The following is a 15,120-nucleotide window of genomic DNA, read 5'->3' on the forward strand; positions in this document are numbered from 1 at the left end:
GTACACACACACAGAGATAGACAGACTCCTAACATTCCTTTCTCTGTGTGAAACCTTGAAGCACTTCCCTCAGTCTGTTTTATAAACTATCCACTAACAGTTAGTGACTCTGAGAACCAGCCTGTCCACAGATAAACTCCACAAACCACCCCAACAGAGATGCACTGGTCTGATATACTCGTTTCAAGTCTTACTGTGGAGGTGAGGACACGGTTTTAAGGCACAAAGCCCCAACTAGATTCCTATCATCCTAAACCATAAACTTGGTAAATCCCCTTGAAATGAGCTGCTGGAAATGCCTTGTTTCTGTTATAAAATAGAATTCCTCCATTAAGATATAGGCAGAAATTAGATTTTAGAATGTTTGTAGGAGCCTCTGAGTCCGGGAAGTGGCATTTATGAGTTTGGTTATGGATGTGTCACTGGCGCTTCAAGTGACTTTCGTCAGTATTTTTGTCTCTCTGGTGCCCATTTAGTCAGTCAGTTGGGGATAATACTCTTTGATATCCATTTCACAGCAGCGCTGCATCTGTCATAACCATAATAGCTGTCATTTATTGAGTTACCACTATGCACCAGGCACTGTAATAAGCACTCTAGCTGCATTATTTCTAATCCTAACAATCATCCTGAAGGTGGGTGTTATTCAATTTACGGATGGTGATGCTGAATCTCAGAGAGGTTCAGCAACTTTGAAAAAGTCTCACCAACTAGTAGGATGCCAGGATTCTATCAGATGCCTCTCACTGCGTTTACGCCAGCTTGCTTTTATTCATGAAGCATAGCTGATCTATAAAGAACACTCAAGGTGTATATGTACTCAGGAAAAAAAGAAGAGAGCTTAGGAACTGCATTGAAGGAGTGTCAGTCTAGATGAAAGATGAGATACGGCCTAAATCAACTACAAACTGTAACCGAAGCACAGAGTAAAAGTTACAGGCTGCACTTAAGGACTGTGCGTAAAACACAAAGCGAGAATATGTGAGGTGCGTGGGGTGTCCCCTGGAAATCACAGGAGACTCATGTTTTCACGTTGTATGCACCCTAACCTGGATAATAAACCAAAATTCCAACACACACACAGACACACACACACACACACACACACACACACACGACAAAAAGGGTGTGCATCCCCTAACACACGATTTCTGATGTCACTTCAAAATACGTCCCTAACCTTTGCAAATCAGAAACATTAGGAAAGTGCAGTTTCACAAGTTGACGATTGTGGATGGGTACACGGGAACTCAATGTCACATTCTCTCTTTCTATTTTTCCAGGCTTAACATTTTCTCCATAATTAAAGTTTTAAAAGAAAGAAAGGGGGAAAGAGAAAGAAAAAGACAAATGGCAGTCTGCCTGGGGTGAGATTATGATACAATAAATGAATTATGAAGGAGTTTCTGGGATTTCAAGAAGAGAAAACTCAGGAAAGAAAGAGAAAGATCCTTTTCTTAAAACCTGAGAGTGTTTTTACAAAAAGTAAGGGATTCTGAATGACCAAGAAAAGCCAGCATCTTAGAAGACACACCAGACTGTCTCGATATGGAGGAGCTAAGTGACTACGGAAGGTGCTCGTGGGGAAAAGGTAGGTTTGTAACAGAGCTGTTTCCAATGAACTTAACTGTATCCCAGAACAAAGTTAAAAAATATTAGTAGAATATGCATATATATATATATATATATATATATATATATCTCAAAAATATATCTATACTGATGCTTCAGGGAGTCAGTCTACTTAAGCACCTATCACATATCCGCAGTTATTTATTTTGTCCTAGTTTGATGTGGCTGTTTGCTGCCCTTGGCACGAAATGGTCAACTGTAGCTGTTACAGTTGTTCTTTCATTCAATTATGACTTGTCACCAGTGATTCTCAATCCTTTTCAAGTTAAGACACTGTACCATTGCTTATTTGATTTTACGAAACTCTTTCCCTTTTCCCCCATACAGGGAAGCACTTCTCTGATACCAAGCCAAAAACCTTATAAAAAGAAAAAAGAAACTACAGACCAATATCCATCATGCGTCTTTATTGTCCCTCATCACCCCATCCCCAAATTTAAACAAAAGCCAAGAAACACTACTATCTGTTTATGAAATTCCTGCTCCACCCCACCCTCACCCTGAGATTTAAAATTCAGTGATTCTAAGAAGATAGCACAAACAGATCTATTTTATTGCGTGCACAGAGTCCTACCAGAAGGAAGGTCCCACCAGAGGTTCAAGCGGTGTTACTTCTGTCCTTAAGTGAGCGCTCTCTGCCCCTATGCCACAGGACACATGAGAACAGGAAAACACCTGGAAATGGCCGAGGGTCGCTGGATGGGTTACAGTTAGGTTTGGCTGTGGGTAATAGAAAACCCAGTCATTTCCACACACGGGTTGACTTTCTCCATTTACTAAGGACCGGGAGTAAGTGGTCAGGAACTGCACTGGCAGCTCTGGGAAATCATCAGGGTCTCAGCCTTCTTCCGTCTCAAGCATGTGGCTTCATCCTCAAGGTCACATGACAGGTCTGCATGGATCTTTGATCTGAGCAGTAGGAGAGAGGAAGCGGGCAAGGCAAAGGGAGGTACCCTTACTGTCATGACAGGTAAAACGGGCGCTGCCCAGAGGGAGAGGTGGGTCAGCAGGTCAGGTGCCGGCCATTTGGAGTCAGAAAGATGGTGAACACTGGCATCGGTCCTGGGCTAGCACTCGTGCTGTCTTGCACCCTCGAGGGCGCTCCCTAAGAGAGCTGATCACCGGGGCTGACACGTCCTCTGGGAATAAGGACCGATAATTGAGTGTGGCGCTAAGATTTGCTTTCCTTGAAGAGCTGCTGTGAAACAGCTCCACTCCCACATCCAGATCCCACCCTTCAGGGGCTGCATTACGAGTGCAGGCAGGGCCTCCCCTCCCCGTGGACCAAATCCGGCACCGGGAGACTCCACTGAGACGCTGCCTTTAAATGCCTTCCATCTTCTTGTGAGGCCGCCCAGCTGCCCAGGGTTTCCAGGCCACCAGTGGTGAGTGGGTGACTGGGCACAGTCAAGCAAGAGGAGTGTTTGCTGTTCCTGAGCACACACTGGAAGAGTGGTTATACTCCACGAATCCATAAAGTAGGTATGTTATCACTGGGGGTCGTGGGAAAGCAGTGGGAGGTCTGTTCAATAGTGGAAAGAAATGTTGCTATCAGACAGTAAGAAGCATAGAGAAGGTAGTCAGAAAGGGGTTGCTTTCATCAGATCTGGCTCTCCTACCCGCCCGCCGCAGGCCACATCCACCCCCAGCTCTGCTCTCTGCTGTTACACCCGGGGAGCATTTGCCTGGCCCCCAGTGGCCTCGCCAGGCCGTGTGAAACTTGGCTCTTGGCGGCCTTGCACCGGTGGCTGGCTCTCCAACTGGAGACCCTCCACTGAACATGAGTTGGGGAAGTGGGCAGCCCCCCCAACAGGCGTGCTGCTGCTGCCCTCACTACCGGGACCACCAAGGAAGCTGGGAATTTTCCCAGGCTTCAGTCACACTGCTCCCAGAACCCGCTTCTACTTAGCTGCTGGCGACTGCGCCCCCGTCAGCGAACAAGACCAAAGTGAGTCCAGCGGCCTGCACTCCCTCCAAACACACAGAAGCACTAGAGTTCTCTGGACACAAAACCAGGAGGGGCAGATGCCCTGAAGAGGAATATCCTAGACTTGTGGCCCTCCTACCTCGGTGGGTTACTTCAGCTGCAGTGATTAAAGTAATACGTTCTTCTTGTTTAAAATAGACTCAGACAGAACGAAAAGGTATAAAGTAAAATATGTCCCTTTCAACCCCACACCTAGCTGCACTCCCTAAGTATCACACCATGCAGTTTCTAGTATATCTTTAGAGAAATTTTCTGTCCAAGTGTACTCTTTCGAATGCATTTGCAAGAATTTTACTTATAAATAATTCACTTAACAACAATAACTGATATACAAAGCACATCTTATTTACGTTGAAATTGGAAGTGGAAAAACTAAAACAACTGAAAATGACAATGGATGTTCAATTCTCCCAGAGTGCAGTTTTGGAAGTGACCACCAGGTGTCAGAGTTATCAATAGTATTCCCCAAATTACCACTGGAAAGTTACAAGAAGGGAAAAGTGCCTGGGTGGAAATGAGATGGCGAGATGCCTCCCTAAACAGGATTTTGTGGACCTTTGGCCCAATATTTTGTCCACTTAGAGTTGGGGGGAGGGGGTAAAGGGAGCTGCGAAAAAAACATTAAATTCTCCTATCATAGATTCCTATTCAGTTGGGTGCCCTTTGATCTTTAGAGAAGCTCTGCTAAGCGCTGGTAAATTTCACATGGAAAATGTAAAAATGGCTGGACAGTCATTCCTCCCATAGCTGCGAGCTACTTTTGGAAGCCAGGGCCATCTCTCCTCTCCTCAGTCGGACCAGAAGGAGGGATGAACACAAGAGGAAGACACATGCAAGAAGAGGGTTCAGCGATGGCCATCCTCGGTTTTGAAAGGACAATCCAGTTCTGTATGAGGAGCCCTTCCTAATTAACCCTTAACTTCCTAGTCTGTCATTCACTTCCACTTTGAGTTCCTCCCATGTACTTCCTTTACCAGGCCTGACCTGGCTGTTGATTAGAGCTGCTGACCTAGAAAACATTCACCCTCCATGAGACCAGGGGGTGGGGCATCTGACATCACAACTTTCAGGCTGTCCCCCAGGGGTAGTTACACTGCTCTTCCTCCAGGGGCTAAGCACAGGCGGCCTTGCCGGCCCCACACACCCAGCTCTCCTGAAGCCCACACACCGCGGAGACTCCAGGAGACGCCCATGCTAAGCCTCAGCCTGTGTCTTCTTGGATCACCAACATGTGTCCCGGCAGGAAGGGGGATGTGGAAGCAGTTACGACACAGACTTACTTGTGCAAGGAAGGGACAATGACCTTGGCTCCAGAAGGAGCAAACCTCTTCCCTGGGAGGGCACAGCTACAGAGAGTCAAAAAGAAAGGAAAATCCTTGCCCCAAGTCCCAGTTGGCACTTGTCTAGGCTATTCCTGGGACCACATCCCATTTCTGGCTGTGGGTCCAGGGAAGGTTTCAGACAGGGTTCAGACCTACTACATACTGGGGCTTTTCAGGGGTGGAACTTTACTATGCAGAACAATGCCAAGCCTGCAAAAGCGGGTAGGAGGTGGTGCAAGGGGAGGGGAGGAGGTAAGAAAAGATTTCAACATTCCATGGACAAAGTTACTGATATTTAAATACTACTCGAGTCTCACAATTTCCATGAATTCTGACAGGCAGATTAAGGCGATCTTTTTGTGTGATTTGAATGACCTCATCTGCTAAACTGGTACATCCTACACAGGCCACACGAAGCAACAGTAATTACTTAAGTCACTATACACCTTAAATGCTATATACATAATTTAAAATGATATACCTGTGGAGCTATACACATAGGAAAAATGCCAGTTATTAAAACATAGGTAGTATTCATATTCAAATATGACCGTGTATTATGTTTGATGTTTCAAACATGATATACAAGCCAAATGCTTCATTTAAAACTAAAAAGGGATAAAACAATGTTTATATTGGGATCTACACTAATTTACCATGACGGGTATAATAACTGTCGCTTTGATGTGGCCAACACTGGTATGGCAATTGAGATTTTTTTTTTCCATTATCCTATTACATATGACATAAGAGGTACGGAACATGGAGAATCTCTAATAATGCTAACCATTGTTTCGAAGGGAATGCTCTCCCTGAGGAAGGTCAGACTGAGCCAAGGGTAAGGGCCCTCGCCCTCCACCCTAATCTGCTCTGGTTTATCCTGGTGTCTCTGTATCTAAATACAAAGTCCTCCCATAGCTGCAAGCTACGTTTGAAGCCCAGGTTAATGATGGCCTCCCTCTGGGCGCTGAAGTCACTGTTTGGTGTCTCCTGTAAAATCCTGAGCCCACTAGGTTCCGAATAAGTCAGAGCACCTCCCAAACCCCTGAGAAGTTTTGCTATCCATCACAAGTTCTACTTTATTAGGCCACTCAAATGACAAGGGTTTCCCAAGCCCAGGAGAGACTTCTGGTCAGGGTGTATCTCGAGATCCCTAGGCCTCTAGGTCCTCTGGAAAAGGAGCGACCAATGGGGTTGCAGGCTGGGAAGGAGAGGGACTCAGCACCCCACCTCTCCTGTATCTCATACCTGGTTGCCACCCGCCCCCTCTAGTTTAATCATGTTTTGGGTAGGTGAGTCAGAGAGGAGGTGGGTGGTTATGTTTGGTTTTGCCATGTGTCTGGTATCCTAATGACCATGATTCCGCCCTCTACTGAATCCTACTCCTAGAGACTCCACCTTCAAGCCCTGCACTCAGCCTGATTCAGAATCACGTCTCCTCACCAGTACCCAAGGCTGTTTCCCTTCTATAAAGCAAGAAAAACAAATCATCGATGTGGACACACAAAAACAGAAGACTTCCTGAATCAGACATGAGTTTGGTCCCAGAGTAAGGCCACGCTAAAAGCTCAGAGGTCACTGACCATAATTATCCCTCCCATAAAGCAGCCTTCCTTACCTGTAGCCAAGCAGCTTCTGAGGCAGTGACAAATAGCTGTGCCTGTTGAAACTCCAGAGGAAACATTCCTCACCAGGTCTCCCGGCCCAAGCTTCAGTGGACAGGCACCAAGAAAGTAAACAGACTAAAGCAATAGAAACGCGAGAACTGGTTCTCCTGCTCTGTAGATGGTTCATGACACTTCAATTATGTTCAACACAACATAGCCGAATCATTTTTAACCTTTACAGAGCCTCCTGGCTTTGCCAAAGAAATATTAGTGGAGCTGAAATATTCGAAATATTAATTGGACAAGTTGAAGCAGAGACGAGCAAAAAGATTCAAAGGTACAAATGAGTCTGTAAATGGTCCTATGCATAATCTTGGGTAGATAAGCATGGCACCTTTTATTCAAGGAACTGTGAGTGTGGTACATTTTGGGTATTGTTTATTTGCAATGTGTGTCTCAGAATAATACAATGCATTTCCTGGAAGGAATTTCACGGTTAGTTCAGCAACTGGCAGAGGAACCCTCTGTTCTGATCGCCCCAATCGCTCTGCTGTCATGATTACCAGATTGAAACCTAAAGTCAACACAAAGAGCTCTTAATGCACAGTCTTCTGGACAATCTGACTTAGTGTCTAAACAAATGGGTCTCACTTATAATATCTCTGCTGTGGCGCGAATGGAGAGAAGGGCTTCCTGTCCTGTCTTTGTTCCATTTATCTTCTCAGTTCTATGCTGTGAAAATCTCCTTTCAAAATTTGTCAACGGCATAATGCAAGCTCACGGTAAAGAGACATATCCAAAGTTCTTCTGATTATGGTATTAGAGTTTTGCAAAAGAGTCACAATTTTCAATGCCTTGCAGGTGCCAAACAGATTTGCTTCCTAATATCATCTTGAGCTGTATTCATTTGGCCCTTGAAGCACTTTGCTTTTTAAAATAGCCATTCTTCTTGAAATATGGCCCACTTTTAATAGAGACATGGGTATAAGAAAGAGCTCACTTTCCTCGTAATCCTATCAGAAATACAACAGCACAAGTTGGACCATAAATGGCAGGCTGACAGTCAACCTCACGTTTGGGAGGCAATAGGGAGTAGTGGAGACTGTGGTGAACTGGAAAACGTATAACCAGTATAAAGGTACAAGCCACTGTTAATGCCAGCAATTAGTCTTGCACAAGTGTGAACTCAAATCTTTCTGGAGAAACCAGAAATCCAGATTCTTATAATTTCCCAATTTGTATATATGGACTCTTAAAAAAAACCAAAAAAAAACAAACCCAGCAGTCCTCAGGTCGCCACTTTGCTACCTCCCTTCAGCAACTGAAGGCAGTATGAGTGGGAACATAAGATCTACACTGGGAGTCGGGAACCCAAGACTGCCGGACCTAGCTCTGACACTAACCCACTGTGTCCCCGGGCATGACACTTAACCGTCCTGGGCCTCAGTTACCTTGCCTGAAAAGTTTGGACGTCCAAAATTCCTTTCAGTCCTAAATTATGATACAGCATAGTCAAATAGGTTTTCTTGATGGTCAATTCCCATAAGAATAACCAGAAACATTGAAAAGAACACAAAAGACAGATCACTGTGCCTCCTGCGGGTCTATTATGCCGTCTAGAAATGGCCTTGGTGTGGCCAAGCCACTTGGTTGATAAAACTACAAGAATGTGAACACTTTTATCAGGCCAGATCTCCTCTGTAATAGCTACACACCCACTGGGGAAAATAAAAATTGTGTATCTCCAATATATCCTCACTGGGGCAGGGAGCCCCCCTCTATGAAACAGAACTCTCTTGGGTCTTTTGAATCAAACCCAGGGTTTTAAGGGAACAGTCTGAGTCCCAAAACAAAGCTGAGCAACAGGCCACCCTGAGCCACGACTCCTGCTTTGCAAGTTCACGCCCAGCCTCCCTGCAGTGAGATCTGTGGTTGCCACACCGTGGCCTTCTGCGTGAGCCAACTGTACTCAGACCAGCTCGTTACATAAACCCGGCCATGGCCCACGTGTGAACAGGAGCACACGGCTCCCCCTGCACGGAAGCACACAGGATTTCAGATATGGCACCTTTTTTTGGTCCTTTTTTCCAGGGAGCATAGGAAGGGACGAAAAAAATACTAAGCTGGAAAATAATGAAGGATGGGTAAATTAAGGGCTTTTTCCCCACTGCAAAGGTTAAAAATAGGCACCCTTTGGAGCAAACAGAAGTGTTCACATTCTTGTGCTTATATGAACTGTGTGGCTTGGGCAAACTGAAAGCCCGAAGAACTGAAAGCCAAGTGAATTAAAAGCTGGCAGCTTCTTCACACAGGCCATCCTGACAGATAGCTTGGCTCCAAGTGAAGTGGGGAGGGGTATTCAGCACCTACATTCCTAAGCGCTTTTGTGCATCACTTGTGAACAACAGGGCCTTTTTATTTGGCCATTAGCAGCTGCCAGTAAGTATCCAGTATGTTTTAAAGAATGAATTACCTTTGACTCCAAAACCAGCTGTGATCTATCTCTTTCATTCTGTATCTCTTAAGAGACATTTTCTTCACTGTGCCCTGGCTTTAGGTAACTAGTGTTTATTCTAAATCAGTTCATTCTTGCCATAAGGTCTTTGTCATCTCTTCCTTTTGCCTGGAATGCTCTTTACCCTGATCATCTAAAGGGCCGTTCATTCAGATCTCGGCCTCCAGGGTGCCCCTCAGAGAGGCCCTCTCTGGCCATGCAGTAAAAGTATTTACCCATGACCCTACTTTAATTCTCTGCCTAGCACTTCAACCTGATATATTTCCTGTTTATTTCTTTCTTTATTGCCTGTCGTCCCTCACTGTGGAAATAAGGATTTTGTGTCTTGTTCACTGTGTATTTCTGGCAGCTAGAACAGTGCCTTGAATATACCAAACGCTCAATAAATATGAGTCGAAAGAATGGATGGATGGTTGGATGAATGGAAGAACCCATCAGCAAATGTCTGTGAAGGGCCTAGGGTGCACTGGGAAAACAATAAGGAGTAAGACCCTGCTTCAAGGACTCCACAGTCTACCAAGGAAGACACACATTTCTATGGTACAATATGGTAGGAGAAATGCTTACAGAAGTGTACCAAGCCTTCTAGCCGAGAGAAGTATGCGGACACTTTCTAAGGACAGTTAAGAGTTGGCCCAAAAAGCAAAGGTGAGAAGAGGGGTAGCCAGGAAAACACCTTGTTGAGAAACATCACAACAAAGGTACCAAGTCTGAGAGCAGCCCCTGGGTCCAGGAGCCTGAGGAGGTTCCTGGGGTTGGTGCCACAGGTGAAGGAATAAGGGAGATGGGGACTTGAAAGAGGCACACGCCAGTTCTTACGGAGGAACCTCGTAGACCAGGCTCCGGATGTTAGATTTGAATCCTCTAAGCAATGGGAGCCATTGAGATGATTTCAAGTAAGAAAGTTACATGATGGCTTTAGGCTTGATAAAGACGATGTTCATGGCAGTGAAGGAAACTACTTAGAGAAAAGAACAAAGCGTTCAGGAGGCTGTTGCCCAGTACAGGTGAAAAAATGTCAAGGATCCCAACTATTAATGGTGATGCATAAAGAAAAGACCAATTAGAAAGCTATTAAAATGATAGTCAATAGAGCTTAGTGACACTCAAAATGTAGGGTTAAAGAAAATTCCAGGTTCTGGTTGGTTATCAAAATTAATCATTCTCAAGGTTGCTGGTTCGATCCCCACATGGGCCACTGTGAGCTGCACCCTCCACAGCTGGGTTGAAACGACTGCTTGACTTGGAGCTGATGGGTCCTAGAAAAAAACACTTAAATAAATAAAAGTTTAAAAAAGTAAATAATTAAAAAAAAAAAATGAATGGTTCTCATGCTTTAGGCCTGTGACGCCCTAAATTCACTTTGCTTGCGACGTGTCTGGATCTGAGTCTGCTGGCTTACATGAACTCATGGACACTTGCCCAAGGGTTATCTATGGTCCCAGCACAAATGTTCACTTATCTGCTTACTAAGTCAATTCGGATAGGCATCCCTCTGACGGATGTGCATCAGATCTACAGTGTTGATGATTCCTCTGTTCATAAAGATACACATGTTCGTATTTCAATGCACAGCCATTTTTGGAGGCACACACTGATCCATCACCACAGAGGCATGACTATTGGTCTAAATATAGACGTGCCTGTCACCTCAGAGAAAGAACAGACCAGAAGTCATGATTCCACTTACTCCAAGGAAATTTTAAGGTGAGAAAAACTGAAAAACAAATCACTTTCAAGTTTCTTCAGCCTGTAAAACTGAAAGAAAGATCAAATTATGATTACCTTACCTATGTTTCACTTCTCTTGACCTTAACTGCTAATTGCACCCTCAGCCCCCTCTAATGCAGCCTCCACCCTGAACCCAAGGTATTTCTCACAATCCTCAGGGGGTATCCCACAGGTGCAGAAAAGCAAGTATACAGTTGGTTATAGGCCAGCCGCCCTGCAGGGATTCCCCAGTTTATATATTCTCCTACTCTAGCCCCCATCTGCTGTTGCCGCCTAAGGGGCTATATAATGTTAAGAGCATGGGCTCTGGTGCCTACCAGCTTGGGTTTGAATCCTGGCTGTACCATTTGTAGGTTGTGTGACGTGGGGCAAGTTATACAGCCTCTCTGTGCCTTAGTTTCCACTCTTGCAAAATAAGAATATGATCTACCCCACCTCATGGGGTAGTTGTGATGATTAAGTAAGTTAATATTTATAAAGCACTTAAAATAGTACGCAGCACATAGCAAACACTCAATAAATGTAAGCTGTGATTCCTACTACCACTGCCCCTGCTGGCACTGGGAAAACCTCTGGTGGTCCAAAGGGAGAGTTTAAATCTGATCCTTCAAAAGAATGAAAGATCAGCTGTAATGTTCAATGACTTGTAAGTGGAAAGCAAGTATAAACTGTAAAAACATGCTAAATTCAAGACCAAAGAAAAGTTCTGATATGAACTTTTAATTTATCTTTGATGATGAAGTACCTGTCAATTGCCTTAACATTAGGACAGGGAGAAGAAAATAAAATTTTAAACTTGATACCATTTACATTAGCATCAAAAACACCCAATACCTAGGAGTAAATCTAATAAAAGATGCGCAAGATTTACCTAGAAAATCAAGAAACATTACTAAGAAAAATTAAAGACCTATATAAAGAGACAAATATGCCATATTCCTCGACACAAAGATTCAATATTATAAAGCTATTTCTTCTCCCCAAATCGAGCTACAGATTTTATTCAATCTCAGTCAAAATCTCAGCACGTTGTTGTGGAACTTGAAAACATGATTCTGCTTTTTCTATGACATGCAAAAGGCCAGGAATAGCCAAGACAATCTTGAAGAAGAAAAACAGAGTTGAAAGATTTACACTACTAGATGGCAAAACAAAAAATTACAGCAACTAAGTCAGTATGGTATTCATACAAAGTTTTATCAACTGAAAAATAAGATACACAAACAGACCAATAGAACAAGAGAGTTTAGAAAGAGATCCACACATGTACAGACCTTTAAATTATGCAAATGATACCACTGTAAGGCAGAGGAAAAAGGATTGTCTTTTCAAAATGGTGCTGCTCACCTGGCAATCCACATGGAAAAACCAATGCCCCTTAGCCCCTATCTCATACCAGTCACAAAACTAAGTGCTAGGAGGAGCGTAGACATAAATTGGAAAGACAGAACATTGAAACTTCCAGAGGATAACTAAGGAGAATATCTTCGTGCCCTTGAGGACAGGGAATGACTTCTAAAGTAGGACACGAACAGCACAAACCATAAAGGGAACAATTGATGAATTGGATTTCATTAAGAACTTCTGCTCATCAAGACACCACACCGTGGGAGAAGAAATTTGCCATACTTACATCCAATACAGGCCTGGTATCCAGAACATATAAAGAATTCCACAAACCAATAAGAAAAAGGAAACAACTTTCAAAGCAAAAGACTTGAAAAGGCACTTCATAAAAAAATATCCAAATGGCCTCCAAAAATACATTTTAAAAGGGCTCGACATCATTAGTCATCAGAGAAATGCAAATTAAAACTACAGTAAGGTACTACTGGTAATGTTCGATTTCATAACATGGGTGGTAGTTTCACAGGGAAATATTCACTGAGTTGTACACGTAGGGATTTCTCCACTCCTCTCTATATACTATACTTCACGAAAGTATGTTCTAAAAAAGAAAGAGAGAGACTTTAGAAATACATCAACCAAAGGCAACGTGTGGATCTTGTTTGGATTTGCTTCACACAAGCCAACTGTTAAAAAGAATTTATGAGACAGTTGGAGGAATTGGAACATAAACTGTGTATTTGATGATAATTAAGGGATTATTAGTTTAGGTACCATGATGATATTGTAACAATGTTTTCAAAACGAGTTATTATCCCTTAGAGCTACATACTGAGGCATAAAAACATGTATTATAAATAAAATAATACCTTGGATTTGCTTAAAAATAAGCAGAAGTGGGAGGGTAGATAAAACAAGAACAGATGAGTTGATCGCTCTGGTAGCTGGATGGTGGGCACACGGGAACCGCTGTACTGTTCTACCTTTGTGTATGTTTAAAATCTTCCACAATAAAACCTTTTTTAAAGCTATAGCAAATCCCAGGTTTATGTATTTTGGCTACTTATGACTCCTCTCTTCTACCCCTCCCCAACCTAATCGAGTGATAATATGTAGTGATGATGGAAACCATAACATTGAACCCTCAGGCTACAAGGACCTCAAGAAGTCATCTTGGCCATTCCTCCATCCATTATCAAGCCGAGTATCTGAAACAGAAGAGAACCTACCCCACATCTGCACACTAACCAGCACAGGAGACGAAGTGTGCCTCCTCTCAGGGTAGTTAAAAAAAAAAAAAAAAAAAAAAAAAAAAAACTGGCCTAGGGACCTGGATATGGCGGAGCAATCATTTCCCCGTATTCTTTGGCTTGTATGCCAACGTGAGGTCTCAAGCAACTCGTTTGCCCTCCCTGAAAGAGTAGATTCACCAGAAGCTCCTGTGGCCTCCCTGCACTGAACCTTCCGGTCTTGTCCCTAGACATTAAGCTTATGCTATCTAGCAGCATCTCAGTTAGCTATCTTTGGCTTCTTTTGCCAGCTGACCTGGCTGGAACTGCTACTGGAGTAATCAAGTATGAATTCCTCCATAAATCAAGTCTGCCTCTTTCTTAGTCCAGAATCCTAGATTAATGTAGACTTACACAATTCAGAAACCCTCATTAGACAGATACAAGAGGTTGCAAAAATAATCTGGCTCAGGCCTCCTGCCTTAATATGTCTCCCAGGAAGCCTTCCAAGTCTGAGCTTTCCTAGTTCACAGCGAAACAAAATTCATTCATTCCTCTGGCCCTCATTCACCATTTCAAGATGTGACCTATAATCTCCAGGTTACATCTAGCTTAGTGTGCTATCCCTTTTAGGTAAAATGCTGCATTTCAGCGAGGAGAAATGAACTGTATCTTTGATAAAGAGCTTTTAGGCACTCCCTGTGGAAGCTTCTAGAGGAAGAAAAACCTTTTACTGTCCCTCATGGGCTCACTTATCTAACAGTAATTAGGCTGATGAAATGGTGAGGGCTTCAAAGGTGAGGGACCAAGGTATCATAAACACAAAAAAGGCAAAGTTCAAAAATAAATTTATGGGACTTGCTCTATTTCATCTTTTGACCCCTAGGAATTTAAACAATAGGTACTTTTCAGACTAATACCAGGCATCTCCCAAAAGTAGTGCGGTGTAGCTTACATATAATGTCAATTAAGTATGCACATCACACAGCTCTCCCACCACACACCAGCTATGTGACTTCAAGTTTTCTGTGCTTTCGTTTTTCACCTGCAAAATGGGGGTCACAATAGTACATACCTCATTAGGTTGATGAGAAGATTAAAGTAGTACACTACATGGAAAGTACTTAAAACAATACCTGGTAAGTGACAGTTTGTAATACTATTTTATTATTACAGAACCCCTGCCATGGACATGTGCCATCACTGGAAAGAAAGAGTAAGAATGGAAACAGTGGAAACTTGGAAACAAAATGAAAAGAGCAACGTTGTTGAAACTCTGTTGGCTAAACCTTACCATCTATTTCTAGCCAGTATTTCCGTCATATTTGTCAATAATTTGGGGACAGAGACAAAGATATTGTGAGATAAGGGGTCAGTGGGATAGCAGGAAAGCAGACATCCTTATTATTTCAGAAATGTATATAGAAAGGCTGCTCCTATGTGTGAAGACACAAACCCCATTATTCAAGAAACCTGCAGGTCTCCAACTCCTTCAGGCCTGATTTAGCCGAGCATGGCTCCGCAAGCCACAAAAAGAAGCTAACAGCCACTGTTCTGCTCTTTTATGTTTAATGACTGGCACGCATAGGCTCGCTCATTCAACCAAGTTTTGTGTTTTTTTTTCCAATTAGGCTATTATGTTTTACATTTGCCTGTGCATTTACTATTATTTAGTAAAGAGCCCAATTTTAAAATAAAAATAATGAACTAAAAAAGTCCAGAAATCCTTTCAACAGTTTTTTAAGCTTTA

The 15,120-nt window shown here is 43.2% G+C and overlaps 1 protein-coding gene across 1 annotated transcript in view; it reads right to left on the bottom strand.

Moving 5' to 3' along the window:
* CNIH3 (cornichon family AMPA receptor auxiliary protein 3) overlaps positions 1-6,578 on the bottom strand; it is a 167,078-nt gene extending 160,500 nt beyond the window's left edge. Inside the window, exon 1 of the mRNA XM_074316949.2 lies at positions 6,560-6,578. The gene's annotated coding sequence lies outside the window, so the exon portion shown is untranslated. The remainder of the gene's footprint in view (positions 1-6,559) is intronic.
* Positions 6,579-15,120: the final 8,542 nt, after the last annotated feature.

This window comes from Rhinolophus sinicus, chromosome 6, assembly GCF_057876585.1.
Source record: "Rhinolophus sinicus isolate RSI-liver-muscle chromosome 6, RSI-T2T, whole genome shotgun sequence".
NCBI lineage: Eukaryota > Metazoa > Chordata > Mammalia > Chiroptera > Rhinolophidae > Rhinolophus > Rhinolophus sinicus.